General features: G+C 35.7%; 1 protein-coding gene across 3 annotated transcripts in view; it reads right to left on the bottom strand.

Moving 5' to 3' along the window:
- Positions 1-22207, bottom strand: part of LOC135833475 (uncharacterized) — a 147825-nt gene that overhangs the window by 18057 nt on the left and 107561 nt on the right. For all 3 annotated transcript variants that reach the window (XM_065347320.1, XM_065347321.1, XM_065347322.1), the window contains one exon: positions 20226-20305. The gene's annotated coding sequence lies outside the window, so the exon portion shown is untranslated. The remainder of the gene's footprint in view (positions 1-20225; positions 20306-22207) is intronic.

The raw sequence follows: 22207 nt of genomic DNA, 5'->3' as shown, positions 1-22207 counted from the left end.
TAATAAAAAACATCAACCTCACAAACCAAATCTAACCCCCGGCCCCCCCTCACTGGTGTAATAATCTTGTAATTATAAACACCCAAAAAAAAAAAAAAAAAATGTAAAACTTTCACAGGACTTTCTAAAATTTTTTCACAAAGTCGCATTTCTCATATTTTACCTTCCATCTCTTCTCCCCCCTTCAAAAAGCGTGTTCACAAGATTTGAAAATTTTTTCATATTTCAGCCTCTTTCCCCTTCCTCAACAAAAAACCACTCCGAATATTTGAGTGTAAGACCAACACTCTCTTCATAATTATTGCAACTGGTTCAGCGAATTCGTTTTTTCCCACAACTTTCTTGACGTCAAATCGGGGGTTTTCAGCATCGAACAATAAAGTACAAAAAAATGGATAATTTTTAATAAAAAATGCAGAAAGTTTTTCTTTCTTCCAAAACTTGCAAGACTTGATGCGAAAATGCAGCAAACAAATGAATCGTGAAATTGCTTCTAAAGAATCATTTCAAACGGGTATAAAAGATGAGGTCAAAAATTAACTTCAATTATTATTTTTACTCAATTCATTCTTTGCGAATTATTGAAAATTTGAAATGTTTGAGGACCATGAAAAATTGGGATCTGAAACTACATATAATTATTTTTCAATAGATTTTTATTCAGAACATTTCAAAATGTGATCATTTAATCTCCTCTCAAATACCTATTAAATGAGCTATCAACCAACTCCCTAGCCCCAGCGGGAGGGGGGGTGGCGCAACGACCCATCAAAGTAACGTGATTTTAAATTTTACATTTTTATAACTTGGGACTTGAAATTTGTTCTAATTGATCACATAAAGTCAAACTTGGGTAATGGGATTCTTTTGGGACCTAGAGCTTGCCCCTGGAGTGGGGAGGGTCAAATTTGAAAATTACAGAAAGGTCATTTTTGGAGTGGCGTCATCCCCACTCCTTTCAAGGTAGAAACTCCCTTATTTTACCCCTATTTTCGGTTTTATTTCTGCACCAAATTACCCCAATACCATAAACCTTGAAAGATTTGAAAAAATCTAGAATGAAACTCCGAAAAATTGCAAAAAAATCCTAAATATTTACCCCTCCTCCTATTTCATTGTTTCAATAATATTTTTCGTGTTCCTGGCGTTAAAATGATCGATCATTTTTATAACTTTTGGGCGGAACAGCAGAAAAAATCCTCTTGTACCCCACCTCCTCCCACACATTACATCTCGAACTTTATTAAAAATTCACGAATATCAATGATACTTTTTAAGACATCAAATTTCTCTGTTTTTCAATCTTCTTGAGAAAAAAAATCACGAATGCTCAAACAAAGCGAAGGTAAAGTTTTCAAAAGAAAACAGAAATTTTCCAAGATTAAACGTTTTCTTTTCTCCTTCACTAAAGCTTCGATTCGGCGGATAATTTAAATTTTGGAATTTTCCACCATTTACAGACTATTTTTTTTACCAGCAATCTTCGAATTGTCATATTAAAGTATAGCAATATTCAATTTCAAAACTTTGTACTTTGTTTCGAAAACCAAAATTTCTTCTTTTTTTCAAAGTCAACCACTTAAAAACCCTCCTTCCCCCTCCGCATTCGAAAAAATTCTGAAAATTATAAACGCAAAAATCACGACGAACCATTTCTCAGGCATTTTCGCCATTTCAACGACGACGACGACGACGACGCATCTCAAGTACATCGCGGTCGCAACTGCTGCGCTGTAAATTGTTTCATTAATTTTAAACGGGCGATACGCAACCACACAATAAATACAAACCGTGGCCGTGGCTAAGGTTAGTTCGAAATCGAACGTAGTAGTAGTGGTGCAAAAAATCATTAATTTTTATTTCGCAGATAAAGATAAACCCTGACCGCGCGCGAGGCGATTTTCTTCGTGTACTTAATGACGTAGCAGCAGTCGAAGAGAAAAAGGCGAAGAGGAAGAAGAAGAAGCAGTACATCCTATAGAAAATGTATTACATTCACAGGGCGAATCAATGCGATACTCATCCTATTCAAAAGTCACGTAAAAGAAAAATAAATAGTTCGATTTGATGGCGCATCCGGTTTCCAAAATGAATGAATCTTGCATTATCGATACCTACACGTTCAACACTAAAGGGTGGATTAGCTCCCTATATTCGTATTTTCGAAATACTTCAACTCAAGAGTGGAGGAGGAGGAGGAGGTATGGAGGGAAGCTAGGGAAATTTACCGAACATCATTCCTCTGGAAGCTTTCCACCTCCGCATCTATCGACTCGAATTTTGTTACAGGTCGGTCGTCGTCGTCGTAGTCGAGACGTACACTACAGATGGATGGTCGGCGGTGTAGGTACTAGGTACCGATGTAGAAATAAATTTAATTAAACGTCATTAATTGGAAACGCCGACATCAAAGCGTGGCTTATACGTATCGTTTATTTAGCCATATGTACTACACTTACCTCTTATACAGCAAACCTGCCGAACTCTCGAAGCACCAAGCTGAAGCACAGCATAGCCAAAAGTTTGCACAAGAGATTCCTCTCTCATTCTGCAAACGCTATACCGTATTTCTTGCCCTCCCTTCACTTCACCCCGGGCCATTCTGCGTTACGCGCAGTTTAAATTAATATTACTCGGGCGTAATATACGCGTATATGTGTAGTGCTCAGGGTGTAAGTGAGACCCATAACATACGAGATATTTAGGTACCTACACGATGGCGACGACGACGACAACCATACACTCGTAACAACGATGGAAAATTGTGTAGGAAAATTAAGATGATAAATTTAACTCTATCCTCTTTCTACGCTCCTCCTTCGCCAACTCTATCTATTTCCAAGTTTAGTTTAATTGCCGCCTAGCTTTGCCTTAAACGCAAAAACTTCCTCGGATCATCGTATAATATATAATAAGCGAATCTCGTCGAACTGAAGAGGTTTAAAGGTTTGTTTTCTCGTACAGTTTTGTTGTCGCTGGAAAAGTCTCCATTACCATTTTCCTCCTTATATAATCATTCAAAGCGACGCTCATCTGCTTGCGAAATGGAGGATAGCAAAGTACCATAATTCATTATGGTAATGCAAATCTCGATAACTGATAGCGAGCTCCCAAAACTGAAATTGTATTCTTTCAGCCAATCTGGAGCCATGCAGCGAGATTTCCAATTTCTTCAGAAAATTGATTTAGGAATTTTCACCTACTTTCAAAGGACGCCATTTCGAAATCTAACGTTCTAGTAAATTTCAGCCTAATACTAACTCATGCAGGCGATGTACGCTCTTTAAAACAATGATTTTTCCCTGACTTTTCTCGATTTTCCAGGCCGAATTTTCCAATTTTCCACTTAATAGATTATCAACTACATCATTGAAATAGCAAGGGAGGGTTCAATTTGGTGTGGAGGAGGCTGTAAACCGGTTCAAACCAGAAGTTTCTAAGGTCAAAATCTAACTGAGGAAATTCAAAAAATTAAACCTGGCAATTTTGGCAAAAAAAAAACAAAACATTCTAGCCATGGACAGAAAACAGGATTTACAATACTTTTTTAAACAAAAATTAGGACTTTTTGACCATTTTAGCAAAATTGGAACTTTTTAACAATTTGAAAAAAATAGGATTTTTTTGGCAATTAAAAAAAAGGAATTATTCTTTAGCAATTAAGGCAAAAATCATATCATTTTTTTGGATGTTTCAGCGAGAAAAAAACAGGACAAAAGTAAAGAAACCCTTGTCTTATAGAACTTTTCAAATTCAGCTCAAAATGACTTGTCATGGTACACCGAACGGGATTTTTTTTTTTTAAAACTCACTACTTTTCCACCAATTTTTTCAAATTTTCAGAAAGCTTTCCACTCGACCTACTCCCTGCCCCACGGTAAAAAAATTAACGGAGTCAAATTTTTCACTGGAAAATTTTCAAAAAAAATTGAAATTGGAAGAAAATTTGTATACTTACAAAATATTTTTTTAATTTCAATCAAAATTATTTAAAAAAATACAAATGGACGCATTAATGATTTTTTTTTTCATTTTTTCACTAGGTACTTAATTTTTTTGACTAAATTCGCTACTTTTTCACTACTTTCCATATCTGCTGATACCCTGCTTCAGAACAACGCCTTTATGGAAGTAATTGATCACACTCCACCGATGAAAAATTTCAAGCTTGGCTACCTATTTTGTTTCTCTGATTTTTTTTCAAAATCTTCAACTTTTTCTGAAAAATTGATAATCTATGTGATAAAAAATCTGAAACTTCTCACTCGTTTTTCATTTCAGTAAGTGGTCGGCAATCACCCTCCTAAAAAAAAAAATCACTCAAGGAATTCTAAACTGCGAACGTAAATTTGGGTTCTCCAAAGTCCAGATGCGCAATTTTGGCGAATTTTCAGATTGGGTACTATGTACATAAAAATAGGAGAAGCACACATTTTCTACTTCCCAAATCAATTTCAAGTCTTATTTCAAAACTTGATAAAGAAAATTGAAAACTCCCGGAGGCTTCAAAAAAATTGAAAAAATTGAACTGGGAGTTAGGAGGTTGTTATCAGTTAAACAACAAATCCTCAAGAATTGTGCTGGAACAGCTTATTTTCCAGAGCGCTCACTGAAATCCAGAAAGCTAAATTCGTCTCGTGCTTTTTTGTACACCAAAAATGACATTTTGTACCGCGTCAATGCCTTCAAATCTACCTATAGTGACTCCCCCCTTCCTTAAAAAAATCAAGTCTTCAAGGTGTCCCCAGATTTTTAAAACTTTCTAGCAGGAGGCTTTTTTGATATTTTTCTTCGTTAAGATACATAAGATTACAAGATTCACCCTCTTCTCCTCGCCCGCCCTGCTCTGTCCATTTCATCATTTTATTCGAAAAAACGAAAGAATTGTCAAAAAAAAATCATGCAACCTCTTTGTAATAAGGTTCATACAGTTTATTGAAATCCAGAGTCAAGACATTTTTGTGATTTTTGAACTTCTTTTTTGAGGCAGAAAAAAATTCGATACAATGACATGCAAAATTTTCGTTTCCTTCCTCACTCAAGATTTTTCAAAATCATCTTATTATTTTTGAACAATCATTTTTCAGAAAATTTGAAAAAAAGCCAAGTAGCCTAAGCGAAGCAAGGACAAAAAAACTAGTGATTTGAAAAAGTTTTTTCTGCATTTTCTTGAACTCTGTTTTCATTTAAGCAGATGAACATTTTTACTGAAAAATTTCCAATCAGGTACAGATCCAAAATCCAAAATCAAAATCGTTTCAAAATTTCAAGATTAATCAGACAATTACACCAATCACTTTCGCAAAAAAAAAAAAAAATGCCCAACTCCGCGAAATTTTTCGAACACCCGATGAGTCAGCAGACAAGTCATGAATTACTTTAACACCGATAAATAGCTTTGGGTGTCTGCGTATAAGTAGATAGATACACGTTGAAATAATAAGATTTCCTTTTTCATTGTTTCTTCTTTCTCTCTCCGTTTTTTCTTCTCCATCTAGCATCTACGAGATATTCTGAATGGTTGTTAATTTTTTCGTATAGTGGTCGGGTTTGTTTTTAACGAGCTCTAATACATGCGCACATATAATCGGCACACGCAGACTGATTTTTTTTCCTATTCAATCTAACATTAAAATTATACAACGACCAGAATCCGAATCGTGAAGTCTGCTCGACAGATGCTTGACCAAGGATTCCCAAAACCTTGCCCAGCGTAGCGCAGGTAATTAGATGGTAAGTAGAAGTACACATACCTGCGAGTCGACTGAGGCGAATTTTTTTCTACTTGGTCGTGATTTTTATAAAACCCAGGTAATTAAAAGAATAGGTAGAATATAGTAGGTAATATATATTTATAAATAAATAAATAGTAACGAGTTTACGTGGCTGGGACGCGGACGGCGCTGTCAGCGATGATGCTGAGTAATTTCTTACATGTGTAATATTTTTTTAATACACTTACTCAATATCTTACCCACCTATAATAGGTAACCAAACGGAATATCCATCTCGTATTCGGGATTTCTTATTAAATTATAATTGTTTGGTCTGGGTGAACGGAAGAGGCTGGTATGAGCCAGTTGACGTGTTCTATGAAATAATAGCACGGCGCCGAAATCTTAGGTAATTCTTGGTAATCAGATACATGCACGATGAATGAAAAATGGTGGAAAAAAAATTATCGGTAATTTCAAAAGCATGCGATCAATTCCACCGTAAGAAGATCAGAGGCTATTCGACGCGAATATCAAGGATTTCCGCGAAATATTTTACAGTCATACACTGGAGTTAACCGTGCAGTTTTCAATGCAGAGAAAACTGTAACCGAATTTAAAGGTAAAAATAATCGTAATGATGTAATTTTCGTTTCAAAATATATCCAATATCCATAAGTTATTAAAAAACATATAATGGGAAACTCTGACATAATGTTGAAATGTGACGAAAAGATCATTTTTTTCAAAGTTTTTCAATGTCTGGCATAACTTCCAGAATTTCCAATAAAATGGCGATTTTTTTAATATTATGTTCTTAAAAATTGGACAAAATTTGAAAAGTTCCAATAGAATCCAAAATTCATGAGAATTTTTGCAAGTTTTCCAAAGTCTGACATAATATCAAGAATTCATTGTGATTTAAAAAAAATATTATGACATCCTAATGTCAGAAAATCGTTCATTTTTCCCCCTAAATTTTCAAAAAAGTCAATCGATTATTTGTCAAATTTTCAAACGTTTGACAAAATGTCAGGAAGTCAATTTTGTTTCCAAGTTTTCAAAAGTCAACGTGGCACAGATCAGAGTCAGGCAAATTTTGGAATGACTCTGAATTTTTTTCGTTTTCAAAAGTCATCATTAGCCCTCAAGTTTTCAGTTAACCTCACATCACATATCCATGTCAACTGCTCGATTGGATCGACGACCTGACCTCTCAAAAGTCTGGCAAGATTGCTTGAGCACAGTAAGGGCAAAATTTTGGGTCGGTGACAATTCCTCGCCTCCAAATAACACAAAGTATACTTTTCTCAGAAAGTTTTAAATCGTGGACATTGGACATGTTTTTTCACTCAAGTCAACTCAATATTGGGAAATAATTTTTGAATGTTTTGACACGTTATTTTAGCAATTCAGTGATTTTTTCAAAATTCTTGAAAGTCAGACAAAATATTGTAGCATCAAATTAGTCCAAATATTACAAAGGCTGGACACGAATTGCGTCCCGCACCATGGGTGGTACAAATGAGTAGGCTCGAATTGCGTCCCAAAGAGGCACGAATTGCGTCCGCTGGGGCAGGTATATTTTAGACAAAATAAGTGGCTCAAAATAGAAAAAAATGTATCCACAAAGTAGGGTGTACCTTACGTCTTGCATTACCAATGTTATTTCAAATGAACTTGACATACATACGCTTGAACTCTAAAAAAAATGAAAACACAACACTAGGGTCTCAGGGTTTTACCTAAATAAAAACAAAAAAAATGCTGAAAAAATTGAGTGTGGGGAGTTTGTTTAAAAAACCACCAATATCAAAATTTACAAACATTTTTTCCAGGGATGAGGGATGAAACTAGGTATTTTCTTTGGAGGGAGGGGAAGGGGGTTGTTCGACCATAAATTTGCCGACTGATATGACATCAAAATACCGATTTTGCCGATTAAAACATTGAGTTTTTTAATGTGAAATAAAATGTGAGAAGACAATTTTGCCAATTGATACGCAACACATATGATGGGTATTAGCCATTAGGTTATATTCATAGCAAATGACTTATAAAAAAATTTGCATGCTCATTTTTCAATTTTTAGAAGCCTCAAGCAGAATTTTTTTGTTTTGTAAAAATGAAAATAGATAAACAAATTAGTCCAGCATAGCAAGGGCAAAAGCTTTTGAAAATTTGTACTTTTATAAGTAAAAGAACAATGATTTTTCATGGGAGGAGGTTGATTTTTCGGATCAAAATTTTCATAATTTGAATGATTTATAATTAGAAATTTCAGCTTCAAAAAAGAAAAGCAAAAAGGTCCCAACGAAGTCAGGTCAACGCATATTCGTATACGTTAATTTGTACGCATTCTTCCTATTTCTCTAAAAACGACTATCCAACCTATTTAACACCCTAACCTTGGGACGCAATTCGTGTTTAATTCTAATGATCTCAAAAGGGTTGCTTTGGGACGCAATTCGTGACTAGCAAAATATTTCTTGGGACGCAATTCGTGCCTTTTCGTACTTTCGGGACGCAATTCGTGCAGTGCCATTACAAATTGGTCAACATTTTTTTCAAGATTTTCAGAAGTCAAATCTAATTTTCTAATTTTTTCCAAAATTTTACACAAGTAGATATCTACTTAATTCATTATAATTATGTACAAAAAATGAACGTCTACTTGTTCTTGGTCGTTTTGGTGAGTACTTAAAAAAACTAAAATTTTGATTTTGGAGCCTTTGTGATTGTGTTTTTTTTTTTTGTAAGAATTGATTTGCTTTGTAATTTGTTTTTTCCAGGTATTGTCGGCTTCTCAAAATTTAAGAAGAATGAGATTTCAGTAACAAAACGTGTGATTTTCAACTATCAAATTTCAATCATTTCTGGGAAAAAATCTTTTTTATTGGACATTTTTTGACCTACTACGGAAATTTCGACCTTTTCCAACTTCTTCAACCAAACAGACACCCTTCCAATCCTCTATAGCAGAAGACTACCCATAAAAAAATGATCAGTAACCCCTACATAACGACAAAACATTCAAAATCAATAAGCAATAAAATCTAAATAAACACCCCGAAAAACTAGAGAAAAAAATCCAATCTCGATACCGAGAAGAACAACCCCTAATTTGATATAAATAAATTTACGAAAAAATATGGTAAAATTCTGCACCGTATAAAACATTCTACAACCCCGCTTTCTTTTCCCTCTCTCTCTCTCTGCCTCACCAAGGGAAGATACATAATCTGAAGCAAGTTCGTATCAACACACATGATACTCGTACATCTCGTCGACGTAAATTATGGGGGAAGAGGAAAACTAGGATGTATTTATAACATCTCTCGCGCTCTTCTGAACGATGTGAAATTACACACCATTCGCCCGATATCCCCGAACGAACGGTTAACGACAAAACGGGTATAAATTTGCGTAAATTCTACTAATTAATACGTTCATTAGCGATATTCGAAGCGTTAAAAGGACACAGAAACAAAAAGCAGCGGCAACGACGACGACGACAACGTAGGCAGCCGCAGCGCATATGAGTATAACGTGGGTCGTAATTTTTCGCGATTTATATCCATATCGCGACGTGTATCTTTTGCAGGCCTTTTTTTTACGTACGTACCAACACCAACTAGATACGTAGTACAGTATACGAAAAACCATTATTAATATATTACAAAATACACATAGGTAGGTATGCATATAAAATTACTTAGCATCGTTACTACAATAATAATGTATATCGCAATCGCACACAAACGCATGCGCTCGCACCTTTTTTCACGAAATCAAGTATCGTACCTACGTAGTAATACAAAAAGGTGGTTTTGCGAAAAATAGCCCCCGAAGAAAAAAAATACCATAATAATACCCAATAATAACAACAACGACGACGACAACGAGGACGAAAAAATGTACCAGTATTTCCAAGAATAGGTGGCGCATTTTTAACCCATGAAAAGATTTCACAAGGCGCCGTATAGTCATGGATATTTAAAAATGAAACTGCGTAAACAATTGGTATTGGGCGCGGCGCGATGGTGATGGTGATGGCGGTGGCTGGTGGCGGCGGCAGTAAGCACTTGTGACGGCGAACCGTGGCGCGGAGGGTAGAATAAATGCGTCGACTAATGGCCAAAAAGCCGGGGATGATACTCGTTTACGCATGTAGGTAGTTAACAAAGCACCTGCATTTGCTACGCGCCGGGGTTGTTCGGTAAAAGTACCTACCTTACCTATGTATATAGCTCTCCATATTACCTATATACATTGTATGTATACCTTACCTTACCTCTACGAGTACGTACGTATACATAGGCAAAGGCATACTATACTATTCGTAAATGCGAGTGTATGCGTAGCTCGTAAGAGCTATAGGTAAATCAAATATAATAATGAATCTGTTAATGCATTCTATCTTCCCAGTTATCTCCCCCAATGTGCGCAGGTATATGCTATACATGTACCTACGTAATGCGACGTAGCCGCTTTTTACCTCCATAAATGTATATAGGATAGGTAGTTGAAGGTAGGTAATACATATTACCTTACCCTTACTCATAAACGTATCCTCTGTGCACGTAATGTACTTGTACACACCCTCTTCGATCTGGTACATATTACCATTTTACTACGCCTCACCTCCATCACACCACATACATTTTATGCTCAAACCTCCCCAGCACTACTCACACTTACTTACCACCCACCTACATAGCACCGTTAGGGTATCTTTTTAATATTTCACTCGAAAGTACTCCATACATTAAGTATACATGCGTATGTAGGTACTTTTGCTTGCTCATCGTACACTATACATACATTACATACATACATACCTATTACCTATACACAAAATATACACTTATCACGCTGGCAACATTGACAAGTCATTTACTATCCGCCAACAGCCCTATAACAACAAATAACACAATAACCTATTTGTTGGCGAGATTTTCATCGTCGATAAAAAAAAAAAGCAACCACGCCACAGCACGTCGTAAATACTCGTCAAGGGTTGGGTTGAACCTAAACTATGTCATCGTTAGATGCATACTAATATTTTTTTCTCATACTCGTACTGCACTAATGGTCTCTCCCTGTCCTGGAGGAGATCGGGAATATCGCATTTATAATGAGAAATTTTCCACCAAACTTGTTCATACAGGGTGTCCAGAGAACGATTGAGTACCACCGAAAAAACATTGAATCAACATGTGTTGCCTATCTTGAGAAATGAAGGTGTAAATGCCATTGAAAGAAAACAAAGCTAAAATGGATTTTTTTACATTGAAATATGACTCTTTTGAAAAAAATTTGAAATCTTCCGCCTCTTCGCCACCTGAATTTTTTTTTAATTTTTTGGCCCCCTGGGGAGAGGGAGATATTAACAAAAGAAATTTTGAAACCGACGCATCTACGATCCTAATTCCGGTACACAAAATTTTTTTTCTTTCAAAAATATAATTATCTGCATTAGTACTATGATTTGTATCTTTTTCAAATTTTTTCTCCACCTGGGTCATTTTCAAAAATTCAGAAAACACTCAAAAATGTGTTTTTTGTGTCACGGCACGACCAAAAAAAGCGATAATGCCAGTGACATAATTCTGAAATTCTGCATGGGGGCCTCCAAAAATAATAGAAAATCAAACAACTCCTGCAAAACTCAATTTTGGGGTCATTGGCACCCCCCCTCCCATTTTGGGGCGAAAGAAGATCGACAATATGGGTATCGTTATCATATGAATCGAACTCGCTGAACACGAATATGAAGTTAGATTTGCAGTTGGGCCTTCCTAAGGGTCACATTGGGGGAGAGGGATGCCCAAAAATTGAGTTTTTTGTGAGATGTGTTTAATTAAAGCGTTATTTACGCCATAGGCATTTTCGAAAAAATCGTATTTTTTCGCTGCAGCTCCTAGCCAATTTGTTTTGAGAAAAATAGCCTAGTGCCAAATTAAAATATTTGAGATTCTGCATTGATCTATGCTATCGTCGTCAAAATCCAAGGCCACTTTTAGGGTTCAACTGAGCGATTGAAAATTTGCATATCGTTTATTTTTGGGTTAGTAGTTGGTGTTTGGAAAATTTTTCCTTCGCAAATGTTTCGCATCAATGACGACAAAATATTGAAGGATATTATTCCTTAAAGTGAGGAAATATTATGGAACACAGTGGTTCCAATATTTTACATTTCAAAAAATCGAGAAAAATCGCCAAAAATTCAGAAATTTTTTATGATTTTTCGAAGATGGCAACAATGACCAAAAAATTGGCATCACGTGCGTTCCAAAATATTTCTTCAATTTTAGGAATGATTCTCTCAATATATTTGGCATCAGCATTAATGCAAAATGTTGAAACACATTTCACAAATACTCAATTTTTGAGCATCCGATCCCCCTCCCCCCCATGTGACCATTAGGAGGGTCTAACTGCAAATCTAACTTCATATTCATGTTGTTGCTAGACTCATGTCTCTTCAGTAGGTATATTTTGAGTGAATTCAAATTTTTTTATTCAAAACTCGTTGAAATATGATTTTTTTCCCCCGAAAAAATGCGTTTTTTCGCCATTGTGGGCAAGGGGGCAGGGTGGGGGAATTTTTTGGCTTCAACATTTTTTTAAAAGGCATCAAAAACAATGTTTCATGAAAATTTCAAAAATCCGAGGACAAGGGTATTTCATCTATTTTACCCGGGAATACCCTTACCCCAAATCAGTTTGGTTTTGGGTTTGGGAAAATGGTCATCGTCGTTCGAGGTGAATTCTTTTTATTAATTTTTCAACATGGAAAAATATTCATGTGTGTGGGAGATAGAAAATGTTGATGCAAATGATGAGATGAGACACCAGTCTTCTTAAAACTAAAGGTAAGTTTGCACATCCTATCTGAGCCAATGCATTTTCTTGTTGCATATTTTAAATTTTCAGATGACCCGTGTTTCTCTCTTTCAAAAGAGTATGCTGAGCAGTTTAAGAATGGTGCTCCAGTGGAATATGCAGGAAAACTTCATGTAAGTATGTAAGCCAGTGAATACTGATGTTACAGTAGTTGCAGCTACCAGTAAAGGAAAGGACCTGAGAAAAAAAATCCTAAAAAGTATGTGTGGGGGAAAAATGATACCACCGTTGGTTTTACTGGAGAATCAAACGATTCAATATTCACACAACATGTACACTTGTACAGTCCAATTGCAGAAGAATAATTGCAGAGAAATAACTACAATGTAAGTGCTAAACAGGCACAAAATAACAGTCAAAGCATTTTACCGATGCTATGAATATTTTGATTTTAATCAAATAAGTACAGGTCAAAAATTCTGTATTTTTTTGTGAAGATTTAAATTGTGGGATGAAAAAAACAATGTAAACCCGCCCGCTCTTCCAAGTTCAAGTAAAGGGCTTCAAGTAGGTACTGTTGAAAATTAAACCAAAACTGGCAAAACTGAATCAACTGAAAATTAAGCATTATTTGTAACTTTTCATTTTTACGAGATCTTCATGAAAATCAATGATTATTCGTCTTTAGGGACGCAGATTGATATCTTGAGGCTGCTGAAATAGAAGAAAATGGAGAGCAAGAAAATGCATTGTGATAGAAAGGTCCTCAGTACAGGATCTGGAAACATCTGGCAAAAAAAGGATGCAAACGAAAACCTACACTGAATCCCATTTTACAATGTATGAAAAGCATTAACAGCATCGTTACCACGATTTAAAAAAACCAGTAGGTACATATAACCAAAAAGAAATAAATGAACCAAGCAAAGAATGTTTGCTGGCGGATAAGGAATTTAAAACTTTACAATAAAAATTACTACTTTGTTGAAGTCAAAATACAGTTTCCAGTTAATTCAATTCTGGAACTTACGGAAGCTCTGGGTAAAAAGTTTTTCATTTTCTGTTTTTGATTTTTATTGGGGTCCAAATGTGATTTTCTTAAAAATTTCAAACAAAAAACAAATTGGCCCGAGCATGGGTAAACGTTTTTGAAAATTTGATTACGAAACGCCTTAAAACATTTTTTAAAGGAAAGTTGGTTTTGAAAAAAAAGCGGACAGGTTCAAATGAAGAGAGGGTAGAAACTTTCGAAAACTTGTATTTTGAGAGAACTTGATGTACACAATACGAGTAGATACATCATTGTTTGAACTGTTTACGAAAATTCTTAACGATTACTCAGCATTTTCCTGGTCGCTTTGGTGTCTAAAGTTCGTTAATCTTCTTCTTCTTCAGAACAGTGATCGTCTTCGGGTTCAGGTTCGGGTTCGGGTACCCTAGCCCCTTTGATTCCCCGCTGTACCCGTTCGGGTTCGGGTACCCTAGCACCTTTGATTCCGCGCGGTTCCCGTTCGGGTTGGGGTACGTTAGCTCCTTTGATTCCGCGCTGTACCCGTTCGGGTTCGGGTATATTGGTCCCTTTGATTCCACGCGGTGCCCGTCGCAATGGCCCCTTGACTGCCCAGTTCGAAGGTCTACCTTCTTCGATTTCCTGCGCTCGTTCGGCTCTTCTTCTTTCTCTTTCTGCGCGTTGTGCTGCTAGTCGTCGTTCTTCTAGTACAATCTCAATTTCTTCCGGTGACATTCTGTCATGAATATCATCTTCAACTGGATCGCATGAACGGCACGGTTCGCATTGCAATTTGGTCATTCTGACGACGTTCTTTTTAGCAGGTTGTTTCTTTTTTTCCATTTTTTCGGACATGCTGACGCCTTTCTTTTTAGTAGGTTGCTTTTTATTTTCCATTTTTTCGTTTTATTTCTATTATTATTGGTTTCGACGACGTCTAAAGCAGAATGACAAATGTCGTCTTTTCATCGATAGTTGAGAGCATCGGTAAACTGTAGGAAAAAACTGCATAGCAATAGAAAAAATTGAGCAGGGTAGCCACATGATAAATATGAAATTCATTTCGAAATTTTATAATCCTCTTTGGGCAGTCTCCATAAAAGTACTTCAGTATGCTTTTGGTGGTAGATGATGGGTCTAAAATGGCATAAAAAACTTATTAATTTCAGGTTTTCGCTGTTGCAGAAGTGGGATTGAGAGGTGAGCATAAAAAAATCAATTTTCAAAAATGAATCGGATGCTAAATATTTTTATACACATTCGTTAGTTCTGGGCACTCTCTTCTCTACGAATGAAGGGCATCTTGCCAATACACCAAATTCTTTCATAGCATAACCAAAATGACTTATTTTAAATTGGTCTTATGGGACCAACTTAAATATTAGGTACAATTCAGAGCCGCAGAGGCATGGAATGGGCTCAAATTTGAAATACAGTCGAAATTGCTTATAGCAAGGCTGAAGGGAGCAAACATCTAGCTCGTAACCTATAAATTACATGATAGGTGGATACTAAGTACATTATACAATATCTTCAATTTTCAGAAAAAATTCAAGCAAGTTCAAGTGGTAGGGTCTGCAAAAGGACAGCGAATCTTCAAGTTTAAAATCAAAACTATTCTTGCTGAATCTCATCAGGTCTGAACAGATCTTTTCCGGTCAAAACTTTGAACTGACTAGATCTGATTAGATCTGGTTACATCAAAGTTGGATAGAAAATTACATTTTTACTTCGATTTCAGCAATGAAATTGAAACCATCAATCTAGACCAACAGAACATGCCTCCCTTGAAACTCCTGAAACCGAAGTTCATAAAGTATTGGTAGCAAATCTTCAATTTTGCAATTTTCTTCAAGAATTTATTCGTTTTCAATGAAAGTTGAAAATTTTCGTGACCAAATCAGGTTTACAGTGTAACCAAATAGTCTCTGGGTGCCTTGAACTATATTCATAAATTTTAATACCTAATCCCCTAACAAATTATCCATCTCTCCCACCATCCATATCTAAAATTTTACCTCTTTGTCGTTCAGTGTGTCCAATTGTCCACTCATTTCTGGAAATGATTTCCCCTGACTTTTCCAGGTTTTCTAGACCAATTTTTCCAATTTTCCAGACCCTTGAAAAATGAATTACACATGCAATCAGGTAGGAGGGGGGAGAGGTGTCAAATTTTTTTTGAGTAAAAAATGCTGAAATTTTCAAAATTCCCTGACTTTATCAGTCCGACCCAATTCCCTGACTTTTCCAGGTTTTCCAGGCTTGTGGCCACCCCGTCATTCGACACCAAATAGTGCTAGATGATGCCTCTAGCTGTTCGCCAGGCGCATTGTCAACGACACACAATCTCAACACCCTCAATTTATCAACCTCTATTGCGATTCCAAATGGCTATTTGCGCCGCTGGAATTTCACTCAATTAAGATTACCACAACCATACGCCGCCGCTGTTGCGACACAAATACACGCAGTCCTGCTAACCAGATGACCAATTTACGATAACCACCATACAGCATCACCCCTGGAAACTCGATAAATTATCTCGACATTACGAATCGATATCTCACTATCGTATACATAAAACGCATCGTTGAGTACGAGTAGTACCTCTCTATCTGGATCCAGGCATCATACAGATACACCGCACAAGAAACCAAACAAACAAACAGACCCAAAAGTAGGAATTCTTGAAACAGGTCTTGGTACCATTTACCTACTCTAATGATTCTTCTGTAAGACAGAGAAAAGTGCGAGATGAAACCGCGCACCCAATGATTTTTTGCAACATCTGGCATTCAGACCATACATAGCAAATCAGTCAGTATAATATACGAGATACGTCGAGTACAAATCCTGTGTCCACCTCCGCATCAGCAGCAGTGCATTAGTCGATAACTTCCTTTGTTCTATAGAGGTGAGGTACACGAGAGCGAGAGATGCGAACATCATTACCGGAAAGGTTGAGAAAAACGTAAACCTAACAAGCCGAAGCTTATTATAAACTACACACACACACACACACACACACAAAAAGAAAAGGAGAAAAACAACAAACATTTTACGTTTTAAAAAGCCATCTACACTTCACGCTGAGAGTAAACGCGTTCAAAGTGTAATATAATATTGTAACATAAACGAGGACAATTTATCGCGTACTACAAACAACAAAGGTTTCTTTTTTTTCTCCTTCCTTGGCTTTTGCTCGCTCTATAGCAGAGCTACAATACACGGTATGCTCATTTTCTTCAACACACACCTCACCGCATCGAGAACGCAGTATCAACATCAACACAATACACACCAACTCACCGAGTACTAAAAAGCACTAACTAAAAATCTTTCGCACCGTTTAATTTATTCGAGATTCGAGTTTTCGGAGGAAAAAAAATACACAGAGAGGAAACACTCTTTATACAAATAATCCGGCAGAACTGAGAGCTGCAGCATCTATAAAAGCAACAATTTACGTACAAAATACAAAAAAAAAACAGTACACAATTCAATTCGTTTCTTTGCATGTGAGAACGATTTTAATTCAATTAACAGTATCACACAGAGGCAGTCTCTAGTCTCTCACTTCAGCCTCAACAACAACGACAAAATGTAAACTGTTCGCTCTGTTTAAAATACAAGTCTATATTTTTTTCCATCCTTTTTTTTGCCTTTCTTTCCACCCACCCTCGTCCTGCGTATCTTTCTTTTTCCACTATATACGTAACAATAAAGAAAACCGTATTTTTTTCCCACCTCCCTACCGAAATTGCTAACAAATTACAATACAATTCTCCGCGCTGCTCGGCGCTCCTGGCTTTATGTCGAGAAATTCGCCGTTTGTTGCGTGGCCTTTACGAGTTCTCTCTTTTTCTCGCATTCTTGAATAGCTTCTTGTCGCAACATTTTATTAAGGTAATTTCGACGCGATAAAATTTCCCGGTGAAAAGGCGACAATAGCTTTGATACGAGCACCAGAGGGGTTAAACAAATAAAATCAACCCGAATAGATGTAATATACCAGTCAAAAAATCATACAGTATCGTTCTCTGTTTTTCTCCTCTCCTCAGGTCGTCGAGGCAATTGATGCCGTCGTCGTCGTTTTCTTTCGTATCGTCGTACTCGACTCAATCGTCTACCACCTTCGACGACAAGCAGTCTTGCTCATTTTCAAGTTGCGAATCGAATCATCGAAATACAAAGTACAATCCTCCCCCCTTCTCGTTCATTCTTTCACTGATCAGATTCTATAAATCTCAAAAAGCGTTTTTTTTTTTTTTTTTTGGATTTTTTTTTGACTGAAAAATATTGGAAGAACTGTCTGTACTATGACGAGAGTCAATTCAGGGTGTCTACTAAAATCGAACATGTAAAAAAATGCATTTTATAGATTTAAGAGAATTCTTCAAGATTTGTCATCCTCTCAGTCCTTTCCATTGTCTTGACTGGTTCGTCAAATTGAGATTTTTCACAACCAGGAAATCCAATTTTGAATAAAATGATTTTCCCTGACCTTTCCCGAGTTTCCAGGCCCTTCAAATATCATCAGCACGAGAGGGGCGGTTAAGGAGGAAAGTCAATTTAGCGAAGAAGAGGTTCAAGACCGAATTTTTTGGTCAAACTGTTTTCATTTTCAAAGAAAACTAGAAAAATGTAAAATTATACAACGTTTGACTGAAGAAATGGAAAGAAACTAGCAATTTTAGCACAAAAATAATTATAACTTTTTTGAGACACATGTAGAAAGATAACAGGACTGTAGGTAATGGTGGCTTGGGAAAACAAGCTATTTTCAAAAAAAATTCAGACTTACCAAAAATTGAAATTTTGGCAAAAAAAACTGAACTTTGTTGACAAAAATTTGAACTTGACAATTTTGACAAAAATGAGGACTTTAAAAACAATTTTCACAAAAAACGAGCTTTTTAGAAGAAATTTGGGCTTAAAAGAGGATTTTTTGCATCTTCCTCCTAAAAAACAAGACTTGGAAATTTAATTTAAAAAAACAAGACTTTTTTGTATAAGGCAAAATTTAATACTTTTAGGCTGCTTAAGCAAAAAAAAAAGAATTTCTTAAAAATTTGATAAAAATTAAGGCTTTTTGCGATAATTTTGATGAAAAATGAGAATTTCAATTTTCGTCAAATTTGACCCAAAAAACAGGATTTTTGAAAATCTTGAGAACTAGAACATTTGAAACAATTGACAAAAAACGAGACTTTTTTTTTGAAATTTCAACGAACATACAGGTACTTCTTTTCTTTAGAAATTGAAGCACAAAACATGATTTTTAGCACTTTCGTCGAAAAACTTTTACTGGGAAATTCTGAAAAGAACTAAATTTTATGGACAGCTAAGGCAAACATGAATATTTTGTGGATGTTTAAGCAGAAACAGGCGTTTCTTGGCATAAAAATTGCAACATTTTTGATAATTATGGCAAAAACGAAACTATCTGACAACTTTTCCAAAGAAGCAGGACTTTTTTGACGTTTTTGTCCAAAAATATGACCTTTTGACAATTTTGAAAAAAATAGGGCTTCTAACAATTTCTGCAAAAATGATACTTCCTGACAAATTTGCTAAATAAAAGAACTTTTTTTTCAAATTTGAAAAAAAAACAGGCTTCTTCGGCACTTGAGGTAAAAATCAGTATTTTTTGGATGTTTTGACAGAAAAGCAGCACACAATGAGCAATTGACCAAACAACAGCACAAAAATAGAAAACTCAGGATAAGCGGGACTCTTGGACATCCTATGCCTCAGGGTTTCAAGAGATTAACACCCTGTCAGCTTTCATGGCCCTAATTCATTTTTTGTGTTTTTATTCCAAACAATAAATGGGGAATGAATTTTCAAACAAACTTTTCATAAAAACTGAAAAACTTATGAGCCAACTGCAGAACGTTTAAAGCATTCCATCACTCCATTGATGTCCTTTTAGAAAGAACTAAACGATTGCATTAAATCAAGCACTGACTTCCCATCGCTCGACACCGCAATCGTTATAATTACCGCACCATCTACCAAAACACACCTCCCATCTGTTACAACTGAGCACATTTTTACGAAAACACGTACCACAATCCCAGCAAATAACTAAATACATATAAAACAAACTCAACTCGGCTCCATTCCGTCCACCCCAGCTAAATCAAACCAAAACCAAACCATAACCATGCACCCAAACCGAGATAATTTCGGAAAATCTACGCCATCGCATCGATCAATGTCTGACAACGACACCATTTGCTTGACTTCTCAGCAACATTTTCAACAACATTTATTCGCAAAATATTTATACACAATAGCCAAATTAACACGTTGACACATCCGAAGTATTATCTCCAATATCCAAGTACGATTTTCTAATACGAGACGAGGCATTATGTCCCGAACCGTGATGGTACCTAACTCATAAATGTAAATATACCTACTCGTATGTAGGTAGGTAGTACGTATTGTAGACTTTTATCGCGAATCCATAGGTAGGTAGAGAGAGGTACTATAGGTAGGCAATATCAAAACGTGTGTTGTTTTTTACACACACATACCTCTAAATTCCCCAGCAATAGTTTTTTATAGCATTATTCCAACAAATATTTTCATTTTTTCGCTTTAATCCTTTTTTTCGCGCGTGTAAATGGTATCAAAAGGATTACCTGTGCTGTGTGGTTGAAGCTGCAGCCCGGCAATGTATTCCAAGTATACGAAGATGATCGCTGACGGTCGATTGTCGCACCTGAAACAAAAAAAAACGATACAAAGCGTTAAAAAAATCGAATTAAAATATTAATACCGTGAACACGAATTACGCAGGCGATGTGTTTTCACAATACATGAAGAAGCTTTTTGTAGCTGTAGTTCGTTGTTAATCTGTTACACATTCGTCGCAATGAATTTTAATTCGCGTAATTCTCAAATCTCGCCGACGCAGTTTTCGTACTCTCTTAATCACACACGTCACACTTCTTCTTTTTCAATCTTCTTCTACGGAGTCAATTCTAGTCAATTCTTTTGATAAGGCAACGATTGTGTGTACGAAATTCTGTTTCAGGCCAATAGGAACCAGGAAAACCGCAGATTTGAAAGACCCATACATTGGCCATCATCACCTATTGTATCTTTTTGAGCACAAATGTAAAATCTCAATCAGAAAGTTCAACTAACAGGAATTTGTAGACCGAAAAATCAATATATTTTCACTAATTTTTCATTTCCTTTCAAAAAAAATCATCATCTTACAAAATATTTTTACCACCCCCCCACCCCCGCCACCTTCCAAAACGCATAATACTTTACATTGGTTTACGCGTTTTCATCAATCTGAAATCAATTCAATGATAACAAAACCATCGTTACGTTTATTCAAAGTTGTTACAATTTCTCATAATTGTGTACAAAATGTACGAACTCGAAAAATAAGAAAATTAAAACCATTTAATTATTTCGAGAATAAAATTTTTTCAAATATGAAAGATGGAGGATTTTTTTTTCATTTCTCCTTCAAGTCTGGAATTTTTTAATTACGGAAAAGAGAAACAAACTGGCTCTGGCGAAGCGAGGGCAAAAGCTCTCGAAAATCAGTATTTTGAGAGGTAAATATAAAAAATTATGTTTTCTTGTGTAATGAGTTACTTATAAAAAGTTTATTATTTTGTCTCAAAATTTTGAAATTCAAATGATTTTTTCTTTGAAAAATTGAAAATGAGAAAAGATATGCAGACAGGCCCGAGCGAAGCGAGGGCAAAAGCTCTCGAAAATTAGTATTTCGAGAGGCATAAAAACGTTGTTTTCTTGTGTGATGAATGAAGAAGTTTATTACCTATTTTTGCTACAAAATTGAAAACTTGAATGATTATTTGAAAAAAAAAATTCAAACTTGAAAAAGAAAAGCAAACGAGCACGAGTGAAGCGAAGTCAAAAGCTTTCAAAAATTCATGTTTTAAGAAGTAGAAAAAAGTGTTTTTTTCGTGGAGGGAAGAGTGAATTTTTCTAATTGAACCTTTAAACATTTCTTGAATTTGAACAATACGTTTTCTAGTTGGAAAAAGAAAGCAAATAGCCCGAGCAGAGCGAGGGCAGAAGCTCTCAAAAATGTGTAATTCAAGTTCTAAAAAAGTCGAATACTTTCACTACCTTGTAGACACCCTGATAAACAAATTTTCAAATATCTGAACCGAGCAGGTTCACTTATTTCAACGTTCAGAAAGTAAATAATTAAGATTTCTAATAAAAATGAAAATTTGAAAATTCAGAAAAAAGAAGGACTATGGGATCGAAAGAAGTGGGTTTTCTGGTCACAAGGTTTGGAAAGACCTTCTAAGACACTCTACTCTCAATAATGAGCTGAACCCATTTAAAAAAAAGTAATTAAAAAAACGTCCAAAAATACACCACTAATAAATATTAAGCCTTTTAGGAGCTGATTCCGTTTTTCATTTTTGGGAATTATAGATATTGGTCATGAAAAAGTTCAAAATTTGATGAAATCATGGTTCAAAAGCTAAAATTTGGTTTATGCCTTATTTCTAACCTCCTAAATCGATTAGTGGTGGTTTTCAGTCTTTCTAAGGACTCTTATTGATTTTTAAATTTTTCGGTAGGAAAAAATAATCGTATAAAAAAGAGCCAAAATCAATAT

The sequence above is a fragment of the Planococcus citri genome, chromosome 1 (assembly GCF_950023065.1).
Source record: "Planococcus citri chromosome 1, ihPlaCitr1.1, whole genome shotgun sequence".
Classification (NCBI taxonomy): Eukaryota; Metazoa; Arthropoda; class Insecta; order Hemiptera; family Pseudococcidae; genus Planococcus; species Planococcus citri.
Note: the sequence above shows the minus strand (reverse complement) of the source record. Positions and strands in the feature narration are given on the sequence as shown.